This window comes from Culex quinquefasciatus, chromosome 1 (genome assembly GCF_015732765.1).
Source record: "Culex quinquefasciatus strain JHB chromosome 1, VPISU_Cqui_1.0_pri_paternal, whole genome shotgun sequence".
NCBI classification, from domain to species: Eukaryota; Metazoa; Arthropoda; class Insecta; order Diptera; family Culicidae; genus Culex; species Culex quinquefasciatus.
This window is the reverse complement of record NC_051861.1, coordinates 71,260,663-71,286,410: the sequence shown is the minus strand read 5'-3', so window position 1 is coordinate 71,286,410 and position 25,748 is coordinate 71,260,663. Positions and strand designations below refer to the sequence as shown.

At 36.7% G+C, this 25,748-nt stretch overlaps 1 protein-coding gene across 1 annotated transcript in view; it reads right to left on the bottom strand.

The window, feature by feature from the left end:
- The window catches only part of LOC6034439, a 48,104-nt gene extending 22,356 nt beyond the window's left edge, over nt 1-25,748 (bottom strand). Inside the window, exon 1 of the mRNA XM_038248698.1 lies at nt 25,125-25,748. The gene's annotated coding sequence lies outside the window, so the exon portion shown is untranslated. The remainder of the gene's footprint in view (nt 1-25,124) is intronic.

Genomic DNA, 25,748 nt, shown 5'->3' with positions numbered 1-25,748 from the left:
GAAAACATTCCGAAAAACATCGATTGTCCAAAACACAGAATGGCTTGTGGTTTTGGAAGCTGCGGGATAAAAATCTTATTACCAAACAATTCTATCTGCCATCGACGATATCTTCGGCGCCCTATCTTGCGGTTGGTTGTCTAGAGTTTGGTACAAAATTGCCATTCTTCTGGAGAACGGTGCCAAAAGCCGCCAGCACGGCTCTCGGCAATGTCCCACTTGTCAGGAGGAGGTGACTTGAGTGAGGAGGTGGAACGTTTCGATAGGTAAGGGTAAGGGTTTGTGTTTGTGAGTGAGTATTAGGGTGACCCTATACGCTTGCCCAACCAAGTACCTTTCGTGTCAAACCTATCATCTAGGCCTAATTTTGAGTAATTCATTGAATTCGATTAATTGATCAAAGTAGTCATTGAAGTCACGACGTTCTAGCAGGATTCTAGCAGAGTTCTTACAGAGCTGGATATTCTCACATCATTCTAGCAGAAATGTACCACCGATCTAGCAGGATTCTGGCAGAACCAGCTCTTCTAGAATGTGACTAGGTGGTTCTTAAAAACTCATCAAATAAACATTCTTATAAATCAAAAGGAAATTGAAATACTTTTACTAAAAAGACTGATACTTTGCGATACGGTTTCCAGAAATGAATGCCTTGCGAAGTTCCAAAACTTTCACTAAACTACGGATTTCTTATGAAAGATAGTCAAACTCGATTACGCGTTCAAAACAAAGACAAACACTCACAGTTTGGTCAAGTTTAGTCAAGGATACTCGTGGCCTATGAGCATTTAATTATTTTTTTTCACTGTCACCCTAATGCTGTATGGCGAATTTTCGACTTTTCCTCCACAAATGCACTGCCACAGTGAAAAATCGTGCAACCCGTGATGAGGCCAAATTAGCGAGCTGATTCGAACGCGCCAATTTATCGCCCACCCAAGATAAAGTGAATTCTCCACATGGGCATGGCCATAAATCACCGCCAGACACGTGATTCACGGGATGCTGGTAAGTCAAGTGAAAATACCCATCAGAAGGGGTGGTTACAATCTCGACTTTTCTCCCCAGAGTGGAATTTGTTTCTCTTTTCGACAGTGTACAACAGCCGTTGATTGCTTCCTTGGTAGAGTGTTAGTGGTGTTGGTACCGTGTGAGGTGGTGAACGATGGGGAGGTGATTTAAAAGAAGCTGGTACAAATAAAACAGTGTGTGTGTCAACAGTACGGAAGAATTCTGCCAGCGTGCTTCACGATTCCGGTCAATGATAAGCAGGCTGTCACTTTTCCTGTAGCGGACGGCTACAGAGTAAACAAGCCGACATGCGATAGTGTTGGTGTCCAAGAATGACAGGCGGCCGAAACGCTCATCTTGACTCGGCGGCTTGTTTGTTGGCGGCTCAGCTGTTTGCGGAGAGAGAACGGATGATTTCTCTTGTCTGTCACGAGTGCCTCGTTGGTAGAGAGCTGTCAAGATGGGTTGCAGAAGCACAGAGCAACCTTAAGATGGTGTGCTCAGGTAAGGTCTTTCTTTTTTACAGGTTGTGTATGTGAGACACAAAATGCGCTTATTAAGGTGAGTCGTTCTACTTTATTTTGTTCTTTTTTGGGTTTTAATCATCCGTTTTAAAAATCTGAGAAAAATAAATTTCAAAACTTTCTAAAGATTTTAGCATAAGTAAATCCCTATCTTGAACTTGAGTTACCATAATAGAAGTTTTTTCGGGCTTTTGAAATTCATCCTAGTCTTTGATTTTTTATTCAAGGGATAGTTTTGGGATAGTTTGAATTTAATTCATAAATCCATTGTATTTTCTGAATAATACTTCTTCCATTTCATCGACAGAGAGCGAGTTGTGGCGCTATAACCGCGGCAAATAGTGTCCAGGGCATTTGTGGAAATACGATGTCCCATCCTCGAGGGTCCCGGAGCACCAAAACTTCTTAGCATGGTGGCTCCCAACGATTAATTGCCTAAACAAACAGGAACGTGAGCGGGGGATCCCCACGTTTCTTCCTCCCCTGCAGATTCAGAACTGTATTGTTGTTTGAGCATTCGTGTTCAAACTCAATCCATTTCAACGAATCATCTTCGCGGTAAACTTTACGCAGTTGGCCTGGCCGCTTCAACGTTTGTGATGTTTCGAAGCAATTTATTGCATTGGGGCACTGCAATTGTTAATAATGACAAGAGGATGCTAGGCGTTAATCAACCTAAGGCATTTTCCAGGATGCCCTCGAAAGACTGGCTGCGCTAGGGTTAGATTAGATTAGATTAGATTAGATTAGTGTACAACAGCCGTTGATTGTGTTGTATTTGGCTGAGTGATAAAAAATGGGATTAATTTTTCGTGCTCGGGCAGAGCTTGTTAGTTGAATCAAGGTCAGGACTCGGAAGTTGAGCGGGCCAAAAGACGACGACAAGATTGGAATTTTTTGTGCTGAAAAGCGAAAAGCGTTGAAACGCGATTTTCCTCGCAAGATAAAGTGAGGTGGTAGGGAATCGAATTTCTATTCACCTTCGGGCGCTCGTTCCCTGATTTTACGGTTCCCCAATGGGCTGCCGTCAGGCAGGCATATCTTTCGTGGAGTTGAGCCTGGAAGGGGGAATGGTGGCGGGATCTTTGTTGGTATCATTCGGAAAATGTGGAATATTGTTCGTTGGTGGCTGCCAGCGCCTGATTTTAATACAATTAGATTTTCGAGGGTGAGATGGGGGAGTCGAGAGAAGCGAACCGTTTGTTCCGATTCAGCGATTCAATATTCTGTATCAGAATCAGATCTTTCGGGAGCTTGTTTGTTTGTTTTCGTCATGGTATGATTGATATAACGCTAATCTACAATATTTTCCTCGATATTTTCTCATTGCATCTAAGTTAGTTTTATAACATTTTTGATAGGAGTAATTCTCCGCCAACTCACACAGCAGTTGCCCCGACCCCTCTTCGATTTGCTTGAAACTTTGTCCTAAGGGGTAACTTTTGTCCCTGATCACGAATCCGAGATCCGTTTTTTGATATCGCGTGACGGAGGGGCGGTACGACCCCTTTCATTTTTGAACATGCGAAAAAAGAGGTGTTTTTCAATCATTTGCAGCCTGAAACGGTGTTGAGATAGCAATTTGGTGTCAAAGGGACTTTTACAGTATATGTAAAAAAAGTATTAACACCCCTTGGCCGCTAAGCACATTTTGTGATGAAACATGTAAACAATTTAATGTTGACATAAACCTAGTACTACGTTTTGTTCAGAAACTCATGCCGAACATTTTCCAAACTTTTATACTAAGTAATTAGTAAACTTTATATTCAATCCAAATTATTTTTTTAATCATTCAAGGATGCCTATTTGGAGTTGAGAGACTGGATTTATGGTGATTTGTCAACAAATAATTTTATTCATGTTAATTTTTCGAAAACTTTTGTACAAACTTTTTTTGCACCTTTTTTTTTAATAGTATTTGTTATGTAACTTTTCATAGAAAACATCTTTTCATGAGCTTTTTGTAGCAAAATGTTCGGCATGAGTTTCTGAACTAAACTTAGTACTAGGTTTCTGTCAAACTTTAAATTGTTACATGTTTCATCACAACATGTGCATAGTGCCCAAGGGGTGTAAATACTTTTTTTACATACTGTATGTAAAATTAGACGTCCGATTTAATGGCATACTCAGAATTCCGTAAAAACGTATTTTTCATCGAAAAAAAAACACTTAAAAAGTTATTAAAATTCTCCCATTTTTAGAACAAAAATGCTCTGTGGTCTACCGTTTTTTCGAAATTTTTCGCCGTAGTTGATTGTGATTACCCGCGAGTTTACTTCTCCAGCATGCCAAAGGCCGGCCGTGGCCTTGGCAGTTCGAGTGCGGCCTCGAAAAACCCGCGAAGCTCGTCTACCGGCCGTGTGCAAAAAGGTAAACAAACCAAAGCCGTGTCGGCCGCCATCGCGCAGGGGAGCGTGAGCGCACATGGAATCGACAAAAAGTATCTACATCCCGGGTATGTTCCGCCAGTGAGGACCCGCTCTGGTTCTTCTGGAGCCACAACCAGTGGCACTTCAACATCCGCCAACATTCCCATCAGGAACGAGTTCCAGATGCTGAGTGACGACGAAGAAAACAACAACACCGACGGTAGCAGCACTACCGCCAAAAAAAAGAAATTCTCCATAGGAACGTAGACCACCTCCAATTTTTGTTTTGGACACGTTGGCGGACGATGTTGACGAGTTGCTGGAAGGCCTCGAATATTGTCTTAAAATGGGTAAGTCATCAGTGCCAATCTACACTTGTGACGAATAGAACTTCGACCTGGTTGTGGAGAAATTCAAGCGTCAAAACTTCAAGTTTTACACATTCGACCCCATGCAGAAGACTGCCGTTAAGGTCGTCTTCAGACATGCATCCGCTCTAACTCCTCTTTTAGAAGAACTTGTTTGGCATTTCGCGTAGATGATGCCCAGCATGTTGTGCCAGTGATTAGAGTACACTAATTACGCTTATCTTTAAGGCTCCCGAAGACCCTGAGAATTAATTTTGAAAACCAAGTGAGATGTAGCGTAAGAACCTTTAAGCGCACTCAAAGAGATTTTAAGAAGTTCTTTTAAAGAGCTAAAGAAAATATTACCATGAAAATATCGCTAAATCGTTTTTCCGAATGAACCGATGTTTTCCACACATTATTCATGCCAAATTTTAGAGGTTTTTGCCTAGCAACATAAAATGCATTTTACACGAGTTCATTTGTTTTGCAATCATTCGTTTTCAAAAAACAGCAGACTGACAGCAACGCCCTCTGGTTGTTCATGATCCATCCGGCAAGAAGACCAAGTACCGCCATACCGGCACCGAAGACCATATTTTTCTAGTCGGAACAAGCCGTGGTAACTGTCTTCCTTGAATCACCGGTTCTGGGATTACCCGATCGAAGTCACTTTCTCTGCACTGGACACTTCATTAGTTTCTGAACTTTGGAAAAAGAAATAAACTTTCACAACCTGCCTTGGCAACGGGTATTTTCGTCATTACTGTGATGAAAATAATTGCGCAAGACTCTAGTAAAGTGCAAAATGCGCAATACTAAACATCGAAAACTTTAAAAATTCAATGGATGTTTAAAGCAACCCAAACATGCTAAAAATTATTTTAAACACAGGGCTTTCAGCTGATTACACTTTAAATTCCATTGCAATTTTGAAATTTTTTGGAAAAATATTTTTTTTGCCCCCTGATTTTTCGAGCCAACTTTGAAGGGAGGGGGGACCAATTTGTACCAGCCTTATTATTATTATTTTTATTATTGTATTATTGTGTCAAATTTGTCTTGCATGCATGGGGAAGATAAGACGGGTAACAAATAAGTAAAATCTATCTAAAAATATTGTATGTAGCCTTTCTTACTTGATTGTAAATTGGTAAAGTAGCCTCGTTACTTGTTTTTTTTTGCAGGATTTTGCTTATGAAAAAAGTGAAATTGAAGTGACATCTGACTTTTTTCGCACCAAAGATCCAGCTTTATTAAGTGCGCTTATCTGCCTCCTACGCACAAGCTGGAATTAAAGGATGACGAAGCCTCTGAGTATGCATCGTTAGTCCATCCTTTTCCACCCAGGACTACTTTGTTCACTAGCGGTCGTCCAATGTGACCATCATTTGAAACAAGAGAAGTTGCTTGCTAAAAGGTTGTTATTCTATAGTCCGTCCCTGCCAGTAGGCCAACCCCTTTCCAAAAGGGTCCAACGTGCAATGTATCGTTTACCATCAGCTGGTTGCTATGATAACGAAAACGGTAACTTCCAACACTTTTGATGATGCTGGACTGATTAAAAGCGGACTAGATATTATTGGTGCGTGGGATGAATATCGTATGGACGGGAAAAGAAGAATTTGACTAAATTTTCGTTGCCTGCAAGGTTTAGAAGATACCCTGTTAATATGTTATCTTCAAAAGTTACTAAAGGGCAAAACATAGTCCTTCGGCGATTCCTAGCTTTATAAAACTGAAAAAAAAACATTTATCACCCAAAGGAAAAATATATCTCAAAATCTGCAACATTGGATTTGCTGCAGAAAATGTCATATTTTATTACATTTTTTGCAGCAAGCCCGTAGATCATTTTTGCCCGCGTGTAAACATTTCAGCGATCTGCAGTTCTCACCAACACATATAATGCTGGCCCGTCCCGAGCAACACTCCAAAGAGAAGCATATGTTGGTGCTCTTTCACTCACTTTTCATCAAGCGTCCATGGCGCGGAGGTACCGTGTCGGATCAATAACCATGAAGTTGGTGGTTCAATCCTCGTTCTGCTAAGTATTTTTTTGTGAAATACAACCAAAAAGCCGTCGGTAATGTCGATAATTGTCGGTAACGGGCAAAAATGTCATACTCCTATATCGCAAAAAATGCATGAGGACAGATTTCATGCAGATTCTGATATACTTTCATGCCGCCATGCATCACAATCATGCGACTGCCAGTTGGGTGTATCTTGTCCAATTCCAAGGCGAAAACTGTTGTTGGTTCCGTCTCCTTGAGACGTGCTTGCCAGTGCATAATTTCAGTGTCACAATTCCGGATCTTTATCAGGCAGAAACCTACATTTTTGTTTGCTTCTTTCGTATCCGATTGCCAGTGGAACCGCAAGCCATGGTCTCGTCTGGAAGAAGCGTGCACAATAGATCACTATAGCTGGCTAATGTACTGGATGGAAAAAAAGCTAATGGACCAGTCAGTGGCTCATTTGTATCCTCGCCTTGCCCGGGGCAATTAAAATGTTAAACGGGAAAAGATAGTTGAGCACACGGAATGGCTGAAGGACTGGCAGAGAAAGCACATGCCGGACTAAGCTGGTAATGCATTGTAACAAACAGTAATTTGAATCCCTGTCGCCTTTCGGTGAAAAAATATGAAAAAAAACAAACAGTTAGAAAAATTCCACACTCCAACATTGATTCATAAATTTCCAGTAGCTGAGACCTGATTGATTTTCCCTGTTGAGTAAAATCCGCGTCCAAATGGTGAACATTTTGATTTTGAAATATTGATAATTGATTTCATTTCATTAATTTCGTTATTTAAGCATTACTTGTATAAAGTTACTTTTCTAAGCTGTCGTTCAACAACTGATTAAATCAATGTTGGGAACAGAGTTTTCGGGTGCTTTGAAAATCGAGTAAATCTACTGAAGGAAAAAAGTAACCTTCAAAATAGCTAATAGATAAGGGATCTTAAGAGAAAAGGAGATATTGATAGTTAAGAAATAGAGAAAAAGCAGAAAAGTTGTGACTGGTGAAAATGAATTTTGCATCATTCAATAAATCGGTATGCAATATTACACAAAAAACAGAAATTTGAGCTCTGAGGAAACACTCGGTCGAAATCACATTTTGTATTGACTCAATTCACTTAAAACTTAAAACTTGAGCTCAACTAAAAGAGAAAAAGCTAAACTTCGTACTACGGTGCCTTTCACCATGGCCAAGCTGTCAACTGCTTGTTAAACGCATAATTTAACTTGGGAAACCTAAAAAGGGACACCGAAATAGTTTAAACTTTGTTATCGGGATGAAAAAACCCAGCGAGGCAAGCTACAGATAATCTGATCAGACATAATGAGATGACTTCAATCTAATTTAAAAGAAAAATAAACTGCTTAAAACACCGGTTTCAGCTTCACAGAGTAGAGGGTGCAATTAGGGAGTGTTGAGTAAAAAATACATATTTTTTGAATTTTCAAAGCCTTTATTTATTTAGCTTCAATAAATAAAGCAACATTTAATCAAAGTCTCATTAGCACACAAAAAGTTGTTTCATAGTTTTTACAGCAACACTTGTTGACTTTTCTGTTTTCTGTCCTTTGAGTCACGATTTTAACTTGTCGTATACAGTTTGTATCTGCAATGTCATTACTGAAGTTTAAAATTTTGCGCAACACGTGGCACTAGAGTGGTTCATAATTTATTTGTTGTGGATTTTACTTTTAAAGATTTAGATTGTCTTTTTTTTATAAAATTGTTCACAATTTAGACATGTTTGTCATCGCTTTAATTTTCGAAAAATAAACCACCCTAAATTTGCACGCATGTGTTGGAAGCATCGTTTTAATTAAAACAAACAAATTTCCATGGAGCTTCCTAAAAAAACGATCCCCAAACCACACACACACATCCGTGTCCGGTCCCGGTTGGTGGTTGATGGCAACCGAGATCGTTTGCCTGCGGGTTTGAGGTTCTAAGTTTGGCTTCGTGGCTGAGGAGATTAATTTCGAATTTAATGCTCTTAGACGGCGGAAACGCCCCCACACCGAAGACCACAAGTCGGTAGTGACGTGTTAGTATATCATCTGCTTTTGCATTTGCGGTTTTTGAGCTTAAAATTATAACATATGTGAAAGGTTGTTAGAACATTACTCCAACGATTGAAACAAACGACGTGAAGTAACACGGCTATTTAAACATGTATTTTCTGAATAATGAAGACAATGTTTCTGATAGTTAGTCAGAAAATATTAAAAAAAAAAACAATTGTGGTTACGGTATACAATTTATATTTGCAGAACCAGCCCAAATTTTTCCTAATGTACCCATCACAGAACAAATAACCTACAACGAACTCGCTGTCCTAGCATTTTTCGTAGTTATCCTACTTCGTAAAAATTGCGGATGTTCTGTTCATGCGAATGAAAACTTTCTCGTTTTGCGTATGCTGTACTCGGATTTAGGATCATTCAAAAGGAAATGAAATTAGACTATCAAAACTCAATACCTTGAAAAATATTAACCACCAACGTGGCATTAGAGTAGCTAATAAATTAGTAGCTATACGGTTTACCTTCAGATATGTTGAACAAAGGGGAGAAGGGAGGAGGGATTAAACATAAGTTACTAAATTTAAATAGATGGTTTGGTTTAAAAGTACCTGGACTGTCACAAGAATGAAACAAAATAAATCCAGGCTTCAAAACAGTTAGGCGTACTTGATGGATCTAAATGAGACCTAAATCAGTAAAGTGCAAAATGACCATAGAAAAGTGTAAGATTATTTTTCAAAAAATATTTGACTGTCGTTATGATAGAGGCAATGGAACTTTCTGACATCCTTCACAGAGGCTCCTTAGCTGGAAAACCAAAACCGGGATGTGTGTTTGTCCAAAAAACGAAACAAATTGTGCAAACACTGACTGGTGACACCGATGTTGTCACATGTGTTGGTTGTGGTATAGCAAAACGGAGGGCGCCAACGAAGGTTCGGGTTGCAAAAGCATAAAGTGCATAAAGTATGATACTATCAACGCAAACCGTTTTGCAAAAGCGTGTGGGCAATATTGTTAGTTCAATGCTAAATTTAGAAAAAAAACCAAGCTTAACTTATGTAGTGGTTTTCAAGACAACAAAATAAAAATAATATAAAATTTGTACTTAAAGCTGCAAAGCATACAATCTCAGGTAGGCTAGTTTCATCTATCATGCAAGGATCATACAAGCGGATATCACACGGCCTACTGTTTCAGCGAGCATTCCATTGCGATTAGAAGACCAAAAGTCGCCCCCTAGGATTTACAACCAGCCTGCTTAGGAGCCAAAGACCAACTTTAATTGGATATATTTGAATAACAGTGTGGGCAAATTTGCCTTCCGAACTTTCGCTCTACACACGTCTTGCTCAAGAGAGTGAGCGGGCAGTTGCCTTACTGTAATGTCTGACTTTCTGTTTGTTTTGTCGTTATAACTTTTCCACTTGGGTGTATGTGTGTGTGTTTTTGGGAGCATTGTACGCTTCGGATAAGCTGGAGCTGTTGTAAGAAGTACAAGCTGCTCAGGCGTGCATTACGTAAAGTAACAGGGACATTGCTTAATGGACGAAGCCATCGGGATGCCTTTGGCCTGGTGTGTGTCACTTTGTGCAAAAATAAAATGTGTGTCATTTTTGAATTGCTTTCACCTCTGTGAATCTGGTAATGTAGTGAAAATGAGTTTCATCAAGAGCACATTTTTATGTTTTGAATGTACACAAACAATGTAAATGTTTTATGTGAATTTCCATTATGAATAATAAAGAACATCAAATTCAATACAAATAAATCTTCTTCACCCACACAAAATACTTTTGACATCGAATGACGGAAATCACAATTGGGCAGTTAACCTTTAGGGGCTCTCTCCACTTGCCTTCGTGGAACAGAGGTAGTGATTGTATTTCAATTAAACAGCTTTGTCTTAAGTTCTCTTACAGATCGTCAATGACATTTGATGTGTGATGAGAAGCTGTCTTTTTTAGGAATTTTACATCCCTCGTTCATGTATTGCACAGTATTCAAATTCATGAGCTTCCCACATTAAAAATTAATTTCCGTACTGACCCGTGTATTACAGGGAATTTTATTTTTGTTTCGCCGACAGAATTAAATAAAACATTGGGCCATGCCCGATTCGAAGGTGCAGTGTGTCGTTTTTTTAATTATCACCCCGGGAGGCTAGTTAAGAGAGAATGCAGATTAACGTGAATCGCAATAAAATATCTTTTCTTTTTGAAAGAACGTGTGCCAACAGATGCCATAGCAATGTCTTTATTTGAACTTGACTTTTGGATTAGAAGCCACCCAGTTGAAACGGTTTAATTTAAAATGTTACTGCTTCACCTATTTATCTGGACCCTTAATAAATAGAGAGACTCAGACGTTCCACGTGACCATGATTGTTTGCATTGCGGTTTATGAAATCCGTCAATGTCATCCGGAACGGTGCACCAATCTCAACCAACATTATATGTCGCAGCAACATAGAAATGCGTCACAATCGCGTCGACGAACTGCTAACAGACTATTCACAGCCAGTTACTCAGTGTCATTTAAAATTTATGTTCCCTTCTTGCGACTTGGTAGGTATGTCGCGGGATGCGGTAAGCAAAAAAGAAAACTAGTATGATTCGTTCGTGCGCATAGTTTTCCTTTTCTATGCAGCAATTGTTCTTGTTTTTGCCCTCAAGCAGCCAAGATCACGGCCGTTAGGGTGGTTCAGCTCAGGCATTGCTTTAATATTCAAAAAAGTTTACATCAATGGTGTGTCGAAAAACATGAAAAAATAAAATGAAAAATTGAACTTCGAAAACAGGATAGAAAAATCCATTGCTGTCTTGCAATCTTTCGCTTAAAAAAATGTAACGTAAAACAATCTTTTGAAAAGATTCTTTTCTGAATTTTTCGTGGTTTTGTGTATGTATGTATCTTAAAATCAAAATATGAACGTAAATATCCTCATAACAAACACCATTGCGGAAAAATAAAGTTCCACTTTTCAACATAACTTGAAATTTCCAGATTAACATTTTTGATTGACTAAAACATTCAGAAATGTTTGCCAGATCATCTGCAGTACAGACTAAATTATCAAAAGTTAGATCATTCGATTATCCAAAGAACCTTGAGATTACTTCGGTAAACAAATTGAATTGAATTAAATTGAAAATGTATTTCTTTATTTTCTCGACAACCAAAGTAAGTCGAAGAATCTCAAATTACTCAAATTCGAGTGATTTACTACTTGTTACACTACCAAATGATTACTCTCAATATTTAACCATCACCATCAGCCACATCCTAAGAGCAGAAAACCCTAAAACTCATTTTGAGTAAAAATATTAATTCTCCTAAATGTTAATAGGAATGCAACATTTAGCATTGTATATTAATTTGAAAAAATATCAGGACTATTTATCATAGCAAAGCACTTACTTATTTATTCATTACATCACATATCTCCTACTTAACAATGATGCCACCACCCTGTGTCTCTCGAGTCCCTCTCGTTGCTGGTCGATCTTGTGTAGAATGTATGTGCGCGGAAAAATGTGAACGTTGATCTGCTCTATATGACTATGACGACGACGACGACGAAGGATAAATTTGCATCAGAATAGCACTGTACTCTCTTTAGCGAACGAAGTTTTTCTCGAGAGTTTTGCATTTTGATAGTCGATAGCATAGCTTTTTCCACGAGACGACGAATAATACAAAGTGAAGAGTTTTTTTTTATCAACCAAAAAGACAACGCTTGCGATCACACTTCAGTTATCAAGTGGTCATGCACATGTAGGTTGAGTGAAATGCAGACTCTGCAAAATTGGCTGACAAAAAAGCATCCTCGGCACGAAGCGAGCAACCCCTTATATAGAGTGCTAATACAACAATGATGTGTCACTTTCCTGCTTTTTATCCAGTGCAAAAAACGAGAATGCATACATAGCTGTGAAACAATTACAAATTTTCGCACTCGACGTTAATTGAACATCCGCAAAAAAAAGTAAATCAATGGCTCTTTTATCGGACCATGCTGAAAAGACCCAAGACCAATTTCCGGGAAATGCACTGGGTTTTGCACAGTTCATGGTAATTGCATCTCCTTTGTCTTGCAAAACTTGTGCCAGCCAACAGCAGCAGTAGCCCCCGGGAACAAATCCTATCGAGCAACTTTGAATCGGAGGATATCGGTCGTATATTGTGGGGGAAACTCTCACCCTGGTGCAGCAGGACCCTTAATCAATACCAGAAGGTCAGCCAATGACCTGAACTTTCGACTCGTTACACAGCTGCTGTTTGTGCTGGTCCGGCGGAAGTTAAATATAGATCATCGATGGAAAGGTACTTTTTTAAGTTGATGAAATAAGGCGAAGGCTGACTGTTTGCTCGGGCAAACCACGAGGAGGAAGTTTAATGGAGATTTGCCCAGACGTTAAATAGAAAGTTCTGGGAAATTAATTTACTGATGGTATTTCGCAAGTTGAGTGGCACGTGTTTGCAGAGCGACTAAAAGCGAACTATTGTAGGAAATTCAATTTTGGTGGTGAAAAGAAGTGAACTAAACCAATTATTTTATCTATATAGTTAAGAATCTGATGCTGATGTATTTTCCAACATCAAAGGGGTTGCCTTCTTGACGCAATAATCCAATCAACACAGAATGATTCAATCAAGATTATCTTGAGCAAGAGCCAATAAAAATTTTATGTGATAATGGAGAAGGTTCATTGTCAAAGAGAATTGTGCAGTTTTGGTGAAAGAGGGAAGTTTTTCCACAACCCAGATGTTTTTTTTTATTTTCTAATATACAAATTTTATTCAATTTCATGATTGCAAGTTGGCTGGTTCGTCGCTTTTGCTAATAAGTGAAAAGATGCATGCAATGTTTAAAAAAAACACACACCTGCACCTTGTATAGACAACAAAGAAAGTTGCTTGCTAACATTTATTTGAGCTAATTATTTACTTTGAAATATTCAAGAACACGTTGAATACTGATAGGCCGATAATAGAAATGCGAATACTAAAGGTAAATTTCCCTCAATTCCATGTTTTAACACCGGCACCTATTATCCTATTATTTGCATATAGGCACTTTGACGTTCAACTGCTGCTTTAATCTTTATGAAAAAATGTATAGCTTAAAAGAAATAAAAAAAATGCAAAACATGTTTATACCGTAAGATTTTGCAAATTGGATGGAAATGGAACTGAACTTTTCTGAAGTTCATTTAAGGCCGGTAAAATTTTTGTTTAAAATGGTTGACACCCCCTCCCCTTTCTTCAAAATCGGCTTGAAAAATCGGGAGCAAAACAAATATGTTTTCAAAAAAAGTGAAAATTTTCAACAGAAATTTATATGCAAACCACTGAAATCTATTTAACGTGAAGACTTCCATCATTGTCATGATTTTTCGTTCAAAGATATAAATTTTGCGTCGCTTTCAATATTTTGACAAAATTCCTTCAACAAGTTGTTAAGAATAGTGCCTTACAAATGCTAATTCCTTTTGGTAACGATTATCCCATTCCTTGTAAAGTTATGGAAATCGTCATTAATCAATGATTACACAGTCATTGGCGTCCAACTAGGACGCCAATGACTGTGTCACAAAATTATATAAATTTTGAAGCACATTTGAATTAGATCAAAAATTCTTTCAGTGGCTTCAAAATGGCAACAACCGGCACCTGCTGATTCCTTTTGGTGCTGAAATTCGTTAAAATGAATTTAATACAGAATATTTTATAGTGATGATCAATTTTCTTCCTTAACATGCATTTTCCTGCGTTTAGAATAATTTTTAGAAACTTTGAGTTAATTGAAAAATCTTTTGAATTTTAGTGAATTTTAGATGTAGAAAACCGCTAATAGTTTTTAATTACAATATCTTTGGTTTTTTATGTCAAATCTTACATTTTTGAAAACTAATGATTGAATATCATTTGAAGGCATTTTCTAATGTTTTTTTTTTCATTGAAATGTTGAAATTCTGGCTTGTAGTTTCAATTATGATATTTTTTTAAATTTTTTTGGCTCCCCTCGACCGAGCCAGTTAGATAATCAATGGAACATCTCAACGAATCTAAAATTTTGATAATCTCACAACTTTGTCTTATGTCATGTCCATTAAATGTATGCGAGGAAGACACCAACCACATCGGTGGATTAAATTAGTTTGTTGGATTAGTGTTTAGATGATAGCAGATTCTCTCAATGACCCCAATAAACAACAAATATGTCTGGTAATCTTTCTGCTGCATCACAATATACGTCGAGCTAATTCGAACGGAAATAAAAAAAATGCGCTAATAAAAACATACACACGGAGCAGCGACGCAATTAAATCATGTGCCTTTCTTTGCCACTATTAATACACACTTTTATTAATGTATTTATTATGGACATTTACGTTGGCTGCGTTGTGTTTTATAAAGGGGAAAAGAAATTCAAAGTAATAAGTTTGGTTGTGCCTTTTAAGGTAAACTTGAAGACTCAAAAAAAGACTATTTTTGTTCGGATAAGTGAGTGTAAATTGAATACAGAATGAGTTAAAGTAAAAATAACTACACTCAAACCCCGGTGGTTTGACACCAACTGTTGTCAAACGAACGGGGTCACTTTTTAGTTTGACACCCCTTTTACACGGAGCTCACACACACTACCAAACGTTTGTTTTGATAGTGTGCGTGAGCGTCGTGTAAAAAGTGACAGTTCGTCACTTTTTAGTTTGACTTTGACCAACCAACGGGGTACAAACTAAAAAAGTGTCAAACGAAAAAGTGACCAACCACCGGGGGTTGAGTGTATTTTAAATGAAAGTCCCTGATACATAGTACCTAATTATTTTATTGTAATGCTGGTTCAGCATAGCATTAAAATAATGTAACATTTCAGAACAATTTTAAAATAACTTTATAGAATTTATCATTACCATGGTTGTTAATATTACAAAATAGCTTGAACTCTATCCCACCGGATTGTAACTCATATTTCGCCCCAGTTCACACAAATAATAATTCATTTGAGTGAATTCTGTAACATCGCGGGGGACTCCTCAAAAACCACCAAATCATGTATGATATTCTTCCTTTTTCCGGTGTGCACCGGGTGGTACGGACGACATTCGGTTGGGATTTATTCTGTCCATAGAGACGTCCAACCACAGCGATTCCACCAAGGGAAAGAGCAAAAAGGACGACTCTGACACTGCACGCGCACTCGGTTCGAGTAAATAGATTTTTAGCACCCATTTGTATGCTCCACGCGGAGCGCATTAATATGCGTGATGATAATCTACCATAACTCATAGCTATAGAGAGACCCGGCTATGTGAAAGATGAAAAACGTACTCTCGATTTGAAAATTATCACCACACCGAGAAATATATCCGTTCACCTTGGGTGCTCGTTTCCGGAAAATTTCGAACTCACTGGTGACGACCAGAAAGCGACGCATTTTCCGAACGAGGACAAAAACGTGCCAAGCCTTTTTATTGGCCTGTAGCAAAGCTGCTCGAGGACGTCTTCTATGTTTGTTTCCTGCAATCAGTGCGTGCCCGTCTCGAAAAATAATTGTCTTGTAGGACGAGAGGCGCGCGCCATCGCCATGTGGCGTGACAGCGATGTCCGCGTCAAAAAAGAGTCTAAATTCAACTTAAAGTAGATGAAGCTTTCTTACACTGTTCATGATCAAATTGAAAATATTATAGTTTATCTGATAAAAGCAACTGCATAACTTCCCTTGGTGAAAACATTTATTGGAAATAAAGCATCACGAAGTTGACTTTATAGCTGTCGGCCACCATTGCTAGTACCAACCACTAGTGTCTTCCTTTTTATCTACAAGGACTTCGCCGCCCTGGGCTCCTAAGTGTATGAAAGTATGGCACGGAGCGACGGCGCCGAATACCCATATTTACACAAAGAATTTTAGAGCGCCCGCCGCGGGATTCGAACCGGCGACCTCTGGATTGTGAGTCCAGTGCGCGGTCCGATTGATCCACACGGGTGGGACAATAAAGCATCTCTCTAATTTAAATTTTATTTCAATAATGTGTTGACATGATCATTCTGCCGTCAGGAACCGTGCGCCTCCCTTAAATCAAACGAACCTTTTTGCGGCTCTTTTAAAAAGCATGGAGGTGCATGCTGCATATAAATTTAAATATAAAAATCGTTATGGAGGGATTTTTTTCGTGTATACAAGAAAATCGTGTTGGAGGTCAGTTTTTGCTACCGTCATCTGGGGCAAATCGGGACTACAGTCTGAATAGGGACAGCAATGTTTAGAGCACTGAAAGGTTTTCAATTTGAAAATGGATGTAGGGTAGTGTAGTCATCAATGAGACACTTTTGGTTTTTAACTTTCAACGATTTTGTTTTTTTTTTCATCAGCATGTTTTAATGAGCTTTTTGTTGCATTATATTTCTTTTAATGTGTTCTAACATTCATCAAAATATGAGATCGATCCGACCTCTGCAGCCAGAGCTATCCAACTGTCTCATTGTAGACGCACTTGGCAGGAACAATGAGAAAGGTGGGGAACAATGAGACACTCTACGAAAATCAATACTTTTCTAGTAAAACATCATGTTTTTGTATTGTTCCATTGCAGGTGACTTGCCTTGAACATTTGAAAGCAATTTTGCCAACTTGAAACTTTAATTAACAAAAGTTATACTTAAAAGTAAATTAATTTAGTAAAATCCATTTATTTATACCAAATAACTTTATATTTTTAGCTACATGAAGTCAAAACTCAATAAATATGCCAAAAATCACTTCCAATTCATGTTTTGAATGATTTCATAAGATTTTGAAGAGTTTAATGAAGAAAAATCAAAGTGTCTCATTGTTACCCATGGGCTGAAAAGAGTGGGTAACAATGAGACGATGAGATGAGATGATTAATTTTGGTCAAATCTAATGAAAGTCCATTGTAGCCCAACTCATGCCCTATGAAATGACGAAAGAAATTTGGAGAAATATTAGTTTTTTGTATTATTGGCAGCCTATGAGCGAAAATTACTTTTACACCCCAAAATCAAACATTTATGAATAACTTTGCAAGGGAGCGTCCATAACCAAAGGCACTATTATGGCAGACGTGTATCCAGTAGACACGCCTTTCCCCAAAATATGAGCCTGATTGGTTGAAACTACAACTTGTGAGAGCCATTTTATCATTGTTCCCCGTGTCTCATTGATGACTACTCTACCCTACTCATTTGTTGGTCTGAGTCTGTTCTATCCGAAACCAACCAGAAAAATAAAAATATTGTGCTCTAACATCGTTAAAACTGCTGTCCCAATTCGCCCCAGTTGACGGTATCCATTCTAAAAAGATGTTTTGCCTGATTGTCAAATAATGTAAGGTTTTTGAACACAAATATGGACCGAGGAATAGGGTCAATTTTCAAATGTTATAAAACGATTCCTCAATGACGAAAGTAAAAAGACATCCTAAGATCCTCGCTGACATGAAAAAAATAGATTCTGGCCGGGACAGTTTCATCCCACCTTCATCCAAAGCAAAGCCCAAACATGGGCGGACAACCCCCACGCACCAGCCAGACCACCACCAGTCAGTGTTGAATGATGAATCATGATGAGAGGAGGAAACCTACTTTTGTGCTGCACCAGACACTGCTGCTTGTATTAACGATGATTACCATAATCTCTTTAGAGCTGACCTACATCGAAAGCTCTCATCCTGAACGAGGATATTGCAAGAATGACAAAAGAAAGACGAGTATTCCTTTGAAAAAAAAAACTGAAAAGAACCCAAAGATTCTGTGTGTTCTTAAAGCGAAATTGAACCAAAACATTGACTAGCATTCACTCTTTCATGCAGCGTTGCCACATGTACAGATTTATCTGTCATGGTACAGATTTTCAGCAAAGATCTGAGTACAGAATCTGTACGTACAGATGACAGATATTTGGGTCACCGTTCTGATTTGTACAGATTTTCAGATAAAACAGATTCTTACTCAAAATGATATTATTGAATAGTTAAGTTATTGCAACTATCTCAACATTTAAGAACTTTTCATTGATTAAATCTAGTTTAACTTTTGAAACGTTTAGAAATGGATCATGCTTATATTTTTTAACGATCTTAGATCCATTTATGCTAGAATATTTTGAACTAGGAGTGTGTGTGTGAGTGTGTGATCCAATCCAATACCCGCTAACCGGTAGCGATATTATGGGAAAGTATAGTTTGTATCAGGCTTTGTATATGCCGAATGCTGATACAACTTATCTCAGTCCAGGTATTAGGTGGTGATAGCTCTCGCGCTGCTTTCAGCGACCCGTTTCAGAATGACAGAGCTCCTTGCGGTCCAATTCCGAGATCGCTGGGCATTGTTCGGCCCCGCCTAAACATAGAAGCAAGCATCTGAAGGAAACTCGATCTATATTTAGACTTCCAATCCCGTCAGGCAAATCAGGGATCAACGCGCATTTAATATGAGAAGATAACATGTTTCAACACTACGTATAAATTCACTGCTAGAGTGTAAACCTTCTGATGGCCGACTGCTTAGCGTCCCAGACCACCAATCCAGAGGTGCGAGTTCGAATCCCACCTGATTCATTTTCGTTTTTGTTCATATTTAAAGTTCAAATTCCTGATTCCAAATTTCAAAGGTACCGGCCGGGATTTGATCCCTGAACCTTCTGCTTATGAGGCAGAATCCGTAACCATTAAGCCACGGAGCCGGTCATATTATTTATTTATTAATATTTTGAACTAGGAGTCTCTCATAATACTAACCCTCAGTACGCCGCGGGTAATTGGCTCCCTCCCACTAACATTTACACACAAGATCCTCTGTAGTTTTAGGTTTTTCTTAGGTTTAAGAAAACTGCATTTACAATAGCAGACTCATTGCTAACCAGGTTTCTGTACTGACAAGGACCTAATAAAAATAATTTATAGCATTTCGTTCTAATAAAGTTATAAAATACTTCAAAAATTCAATAAAAGTTGTACTGAATCATACAGAAAATAATGAGTCATAAAGTTTTTGTATTTTTTTATTAATTTGAATATATTTTTAAATTATATTAACGCCTTGTAGTTGCCTGAATATTAAAAAAAATAATCCTCGTTTTTCAAAACATTATTATTTGTTTCTTGAAAGGTAACGCCATTATGTCACATTAAACTTTTTAATAAATGGAATCTGGTCAAAGTAAATTTTATTGAATGTTTTCTATAAATTATGTTTTGTACCGTCAACTGGGTCAATCAGGACTGCAGTCTGTATGAATATGGATTACAGTCTAGGGACCATCCATAAACCACGTGGACACTTTTTGGGAATCTGTTATCCCCCCTTCGTGGACAATTGTCCATACAAAAAAACATTTTTGTATGGATCGTGGACAATCCCCATACCCCCTAAAGTGTCCACGTGGTTTATGGATGGTCCCCTAACTTAAATTATTAAATTCCTAAATTCTGAAATTCTGAAATTCTGAAATTCCTAACTTCTTAAATTCCTTAATTCTGAAATTCTGAAATTCTTAAATTCTTTCAGATAAAACAGATTCTTACTCAAAATGATATTATTGAATAGTTAAGTTATTGCAACTATCTCAACATTTAAGAACTTTTCATTGATTAAATCTAGTTTAACTTTTGAAACGTTTAGAAATGGATCATGCTTATATTTTTTAACGATCTTAGATCCATTTATGCTAGAATATTTTGAACTAGGAGTGTGTGTGTGAGTGTGTGATCCAATCCAATACCCGCTAACCGGTAGCGATATTATGGGAAAGTATAGTTTGTATCAGGCTTTGTATATGCCGAATGCTGATACAACTTATCTCAGTCAGGTATTAGGTGGTGATAGCTCTCGCGCTGCTTTCAGCGACCCGTTTCAGAATGACAGAGCTCCTTGCGGTCCAATTCCGAGATCGCTGGGCATTGTTCGGCCCCGCCTAAACATAGAAGCAAGCATCTGAAGGAAACTCGATCTATATTTAGACTTCCAATCCCGTCAGGCAAATCAGGGATCAACGCGCATTTAATATGAGAAGATAACATGTTTCAACACTACGTATAAATTCACTGCTAGAGTGTAAACCTTCTGATGGCCGACTGCTTAGCGTCCCAGACCACCAATCCAGAGGTGCGAGTTCGAATCCCACCTGATTCATTTTCGTTTTTGTTCATATTTAAAGTTCAAATTCCTGATTCCAAATTTCAAAGGTACCGGCCGGGATTTGATCCCTGAACCTTCTGCTTATGAGGCAGAATCCGTAACCATTAAGCCACGGAGCCGGTCATATTATTTATTTATTAATATTTTGAACTAGGAGTCTCTCATAATACTAACCCTCAGTACGCCGCGGGTAATTGGCTCCCTCCCACTAACATTTACACACAAGATCCTCTGTAGTTTTAGGTTTTCTTAGGTTTAAGAAAACTGCATTTACAATAGCAGACTCATTGCTAACCAGGTTTCTGTACTGACAAGGACCTAATAAAAATAATTTATAGCATTTCGTTCTAATAAAGTTATAAAATACTTCAAAAATTCAATAAAAGTTGTACTGAATCATACAGAAAATAATGAGTCATAAAGTTTTTGTATTTTTTTATTAATTTGAATATATTTTTAAATTATATTAACGCCTTGTAGTTGCCTGAATATTAAAAAAATAATCCTCGTTTTTCAAAACATTATTATTTGTTTCTTGAAAGGTAACGCCATTATGTCACATTAAACTTTTTAATAAATGGAATCTGGTCAAAGTAAATTTTATTGAATGTTTTCTATAAATTATGTTTTGTACCGTCAACTGGGTCAATCAGGACTGCAGTCTGTATGAATATGGATTACAGTCTAGGGACCATCCATAAACCACGTGGACACTTTTTGGGAATCTGTTATCCCCCTTCGTGGACAATTGTCCATACAAAAAAAAACATTTTTGTATGGATCGTGGACAATCCCCATACCCCCTAAAGTGTCCACGTGGTTTATGGATGGTCCCCTAACTTAAATTATTAAATTCCTAAATTCTGAAATTCTGAAATTCTGAAATTCCTAACTTCTTAAATTCCTTAATTCTGAAATTCTGAAATTCTTAAATTCTTAAATTCTCAAATTCTTAAATTCTTAAATTCTTAAATTCTTAAATTCTTAAATTCTTAAATTCTTAAATTCTTAAATTCTTAAATTCTTAAATTCTTAAATTCTTAAATTCTTAAATTCTTAAATTCTTAAATTCTTAAATTCTTAAATTCTTAAATTCTTAAATTCTTAAATTCTTAAATTCTTAAATTCTTAAATTCTTAAATTCTTAAATTCTTAAATTCTTAAATTCTTAAATTCTTAAATTCTTAAATTCTTAAATTCTTAAATTCTTAAATTCTTAAATTCTTAAATTCTTAAATTCTTAAATTCTTAAATTCTTAAATTCTTAAATTCTTAAATTTAAATTCTTAAATTCTTAAATTCTTAAATTCTTAAATTCTTAAATTCTTAAATTCTTAAATTCTTAAATTCTTAAATTCTTAAATTCTTAAATTCTTAAATTCTTAAATTCTTAAATTCTTAAATTCTTAAATTCTTAAATTCTTAAATTCTTAAATTCTTAAATTCTTAAATTCTTAAATTCTTAAATTCTTAAATTCTTAAATTCTTAAATTCTTAAATTCTTAAATTCTTAAATTCTTAAATTCTTAAATTCTTAAATTCTTAAATTCTTAAATTCTTAAATTCTTAAATTCTTAAATTCTTAAATTCTTAAATTCTTAAATTCTTAAATTCTTAAATTCTTAAATTCTTAAATTCTTAAATTCTTAAATTCTTAAATTCTTAAATTCTTAAATTCTTAAATTCTTAAATTCTTAAATTGTTAAATTGTTAAATTCTTAAATTCTTAAATTCTTAAATTCTTAAATTCTGAAATTCTTAAATTCTTAATTTCCTAAATTCTTTAATCTTTTTAAATTTTCAATCTGGGTATGATTTTAAATTCTAGATTTTATTTAGAATTTTAAATTTTTTGGATTATATTTTTTTATTTGAAGGATTTTGAATATATGAATTATTAAATTATATTATTTTAATTTTATTAATTTTTAATTTTAAGAATTTTTAAGCTTTGAATTTGTTATTTTTGATTTTTTTTGTATACTTATTTCTTTTTATTTTTTTAATCTTAGATTTTTTTATTTTTAATATTGAAATTTTTAAAACTGTGTGTTTATGGATTTTCCCTTTGGTTTACTTCTTTTCAAGCAAAATACAAAATCCTTCCTTTTAATTTCAAGATTCTGCTTTTTGAGATTCGGCATCATAAGGCAATTCGGAATTTTCAATATTATAATATCGATTACAAAATTATAAATACATTTATAACTTTCAGTTGCAATAAAATAAACAAATTCTGAATATTTAAGTTTTTCACTAGAACATTTTGCAAACAAACATCGCGCGAAGGAACGTCTTTCCTTGGCCGTTTCTTGGGTGTTTTTATATGGAGTTTTGCGTTCCTTCCGAGCTGCATATCAGCATTTAGTGTTGTCATAAGATTGTTCAAAATGCATGTTAAAAAAAAGTTTTTTACAAAAAAAAAATACCGTACAGATAATGGTACAGATATTCGCCATGCTTGGTGCAGATAAGACAGATTTTTGGACCCTCTGATACAGACGAGCATGTGGTAACACTGCCCTGCTGCTACACAGAATGAGAAGGAAAGATGGTGTATTGAGGGTTAATCATCAATCACTCACGCGGCTCGTCCACGTGGGGCGTCATCCTGGTGGGTTTCTGATGGATTAACGGTCTATACCTAATGGATCGTGTGTTGCACTGCTCAATGTGATATTGGTGTCTGTGACATGTTCAACTGAGTTGTACAGAGTAATGTGTGGAGTAGACCTGTGCTGGACAAATTGTGTAGCAAGACTTAACGAAATTTATCGTTTCTGCACTTATTCGGGCGCAAAGAGTTGAGTTCCCAAAGATATTACTTAACTTAAATATTACTTAACTTAGACATTACTTAACTTAGATATAACTCAACTACTTACTAATTATACTTTAAGAAATTTTAACTTCAACGGGCCAGGTGGCAGTGCGTGGCCGAATGGTTACGCTGTCCGCTTTGTAAGCGGATGATTCTGGGTTTGATTCCCATCTGCTCCAACCTTCCATCGGATGAGGAAGTAAAATGTCGGCCCCGGCCTTGGTTGTTAGGCCGTTAAGTCATTCCAGGTGTAGGAGTCGTCTCCATGCCATAAGTACAAAAAACACACCAAACCAAGCCTACTCCGGTGGAATCGCTGGCGGCGGTTGGACTCGCAATCCAAAGGTCGTCAGTTCAAACACTGGGGTGGAAGGTTCCTTGGAGTAGAAAGAGGTTAGGGTGCTCTCTCTATTCAAGCCTTCGGACTCCTGCTCGAACCTAAACTTGCAATAGAGACCACAAAAGACCCGGGGGTCGTTAATGTAGATGGTTTGATTTTTTGATTTTTTGGGCCTTAAAGACTTTCTCTGGATACGAATCTTTCCAAACATGAATGAATTCTTAGTTTAATTACTTATTTGACTTTTTCCATTTATTAATATTTTTTTAAACGTTCATTCATATGAAAGAAGGTTTAACACTTCAGTACCAAGCGCGTGGAAACTTTATTTTAAAGAGACAATCTTAGGTTTCCACACTATTGATACATTAACATGAACTTAAGTTCTAATAAATTATTCAACGTGGTCCAAAAACTGTCAATATTCGTCGATATTCGCAAAAAAAATCGTAACTCCGTGCCGATGCACACGTGGTAAGTTAACTATTCAATTAATAAACAGTTATTTTAAACCCTGAATCTATCATTACGTATCTGTCAAGATATTAATTAAACTAAATGGGTCATTATCCGCCAACTCACCCGAAATCCGAAAAAGTTGCCCCGACCCCTTTTTGCCTGAAATGTTGCTCTAAGGGGTAGTTAAAGTCATTGACCGCGAATCCCAGGTCTACTATTCGATATCTCGTGACAGTAGGTTGGTATTTTTCATAAAAAAAGTTAAATAAGTTTTATAATCGCTTCCATATCTTGTAACTCATCCGTCAAAAATCGAAAGACATGTCATTTGATACCATTTACATTTTTTGTTTGTAACTTTGCAGGGTAACAAATAAAAAGTGGAATGTATGAACAAAAGGGTTTAAAAGACTTTTGGGAAAATGTTGGTGTTGATGATTTGTGTACAGTTTTTCGAAGTTTTAACACACCAAATTTCTATCTCTTCACGCTACAATGCTACATATCACTGAAAAACGTGTCTTAGTAAAAATCTAGAAAAAGTGAAAGGTCACAAGATATAAATAAATAGACTTCAATTTATGCAATCCAGAATAAATTAAAATCAATTTCCAGCCGGACTTATTTTCCAATAAAAATACAAAGTATACGATAAAGATGAAAATAAATAAAGAATTCTTCCATAAATACTTTTAAATCAGTATTTATATTTTCTTTCTAATTTACCATTAATTTTACTATATCGATGCCTCTGATGCTAACTTGATAGGAATCCCAGCAAGCTTAGTACAAGAAAGCACAGAGGCATCGATATATCTATGGAGGAATTCATTATTCATTTTCTTTTTTGTTTTTTTGAAATTCATTTGCTTTGCTTTTGAAAGTTTCCAGGTTTATAGCTCATCAGCAAAATATTGAACTTATTTCCTTACAAAGAATAACAACATACAAGTTCTAAAATTCTTAGGATAAAGGAATTTCTCCAACCATACTAATTTGTTTTTGAACTTTAATTAATATTTTACTCACCGTTCACTTATTCCACCAAACGGAAGCTCGAATCAAATAGATTTATGACATCAACCTCCACGTGTAGTTCGATAACCGCTGATTTATCAGACGATGCCTAAACCCACGATGAATTTATATTATCACTCACTGTCGATCAGCTCGCTCCACTTTTCCGTTTCAACACTGCTGTCGAAAATCCATCACTTCCGACAAAAAGTAATGCCGCCGGTATTTGGCATTAATTATTTAAAACTTTGCTGGCCGTTATTGATTAGGGGGTATTTTTCACGCACCGTTGGACAGCGGCGGAACCAGTTCCAATATTCGTTAAGCACACTCGAATGCACTTATCAAAACCCGTTCTGGCTTCACTTCACGTGGAATATTTGACTCAACGGTCGGATTTTGGCCCAGGATGAACCGTGGCGGGTTCAAATTCTTCGATGCGTATCAAGCAAAGAATGAATGAGTGATGATTTCACCCTTTTTAGCTCGCACTTTCCCCAAACATCCTTCAAAACCCTACTGCTAGTGATAACAGGCAATGGTCTTTACTCAAAAACTTCTCTAGGCGGGGTTGGAACTACTACGTTGACAACGACGACTGGTCGGAACGCAAGCCAAGAAGCGACTGAGACAGTT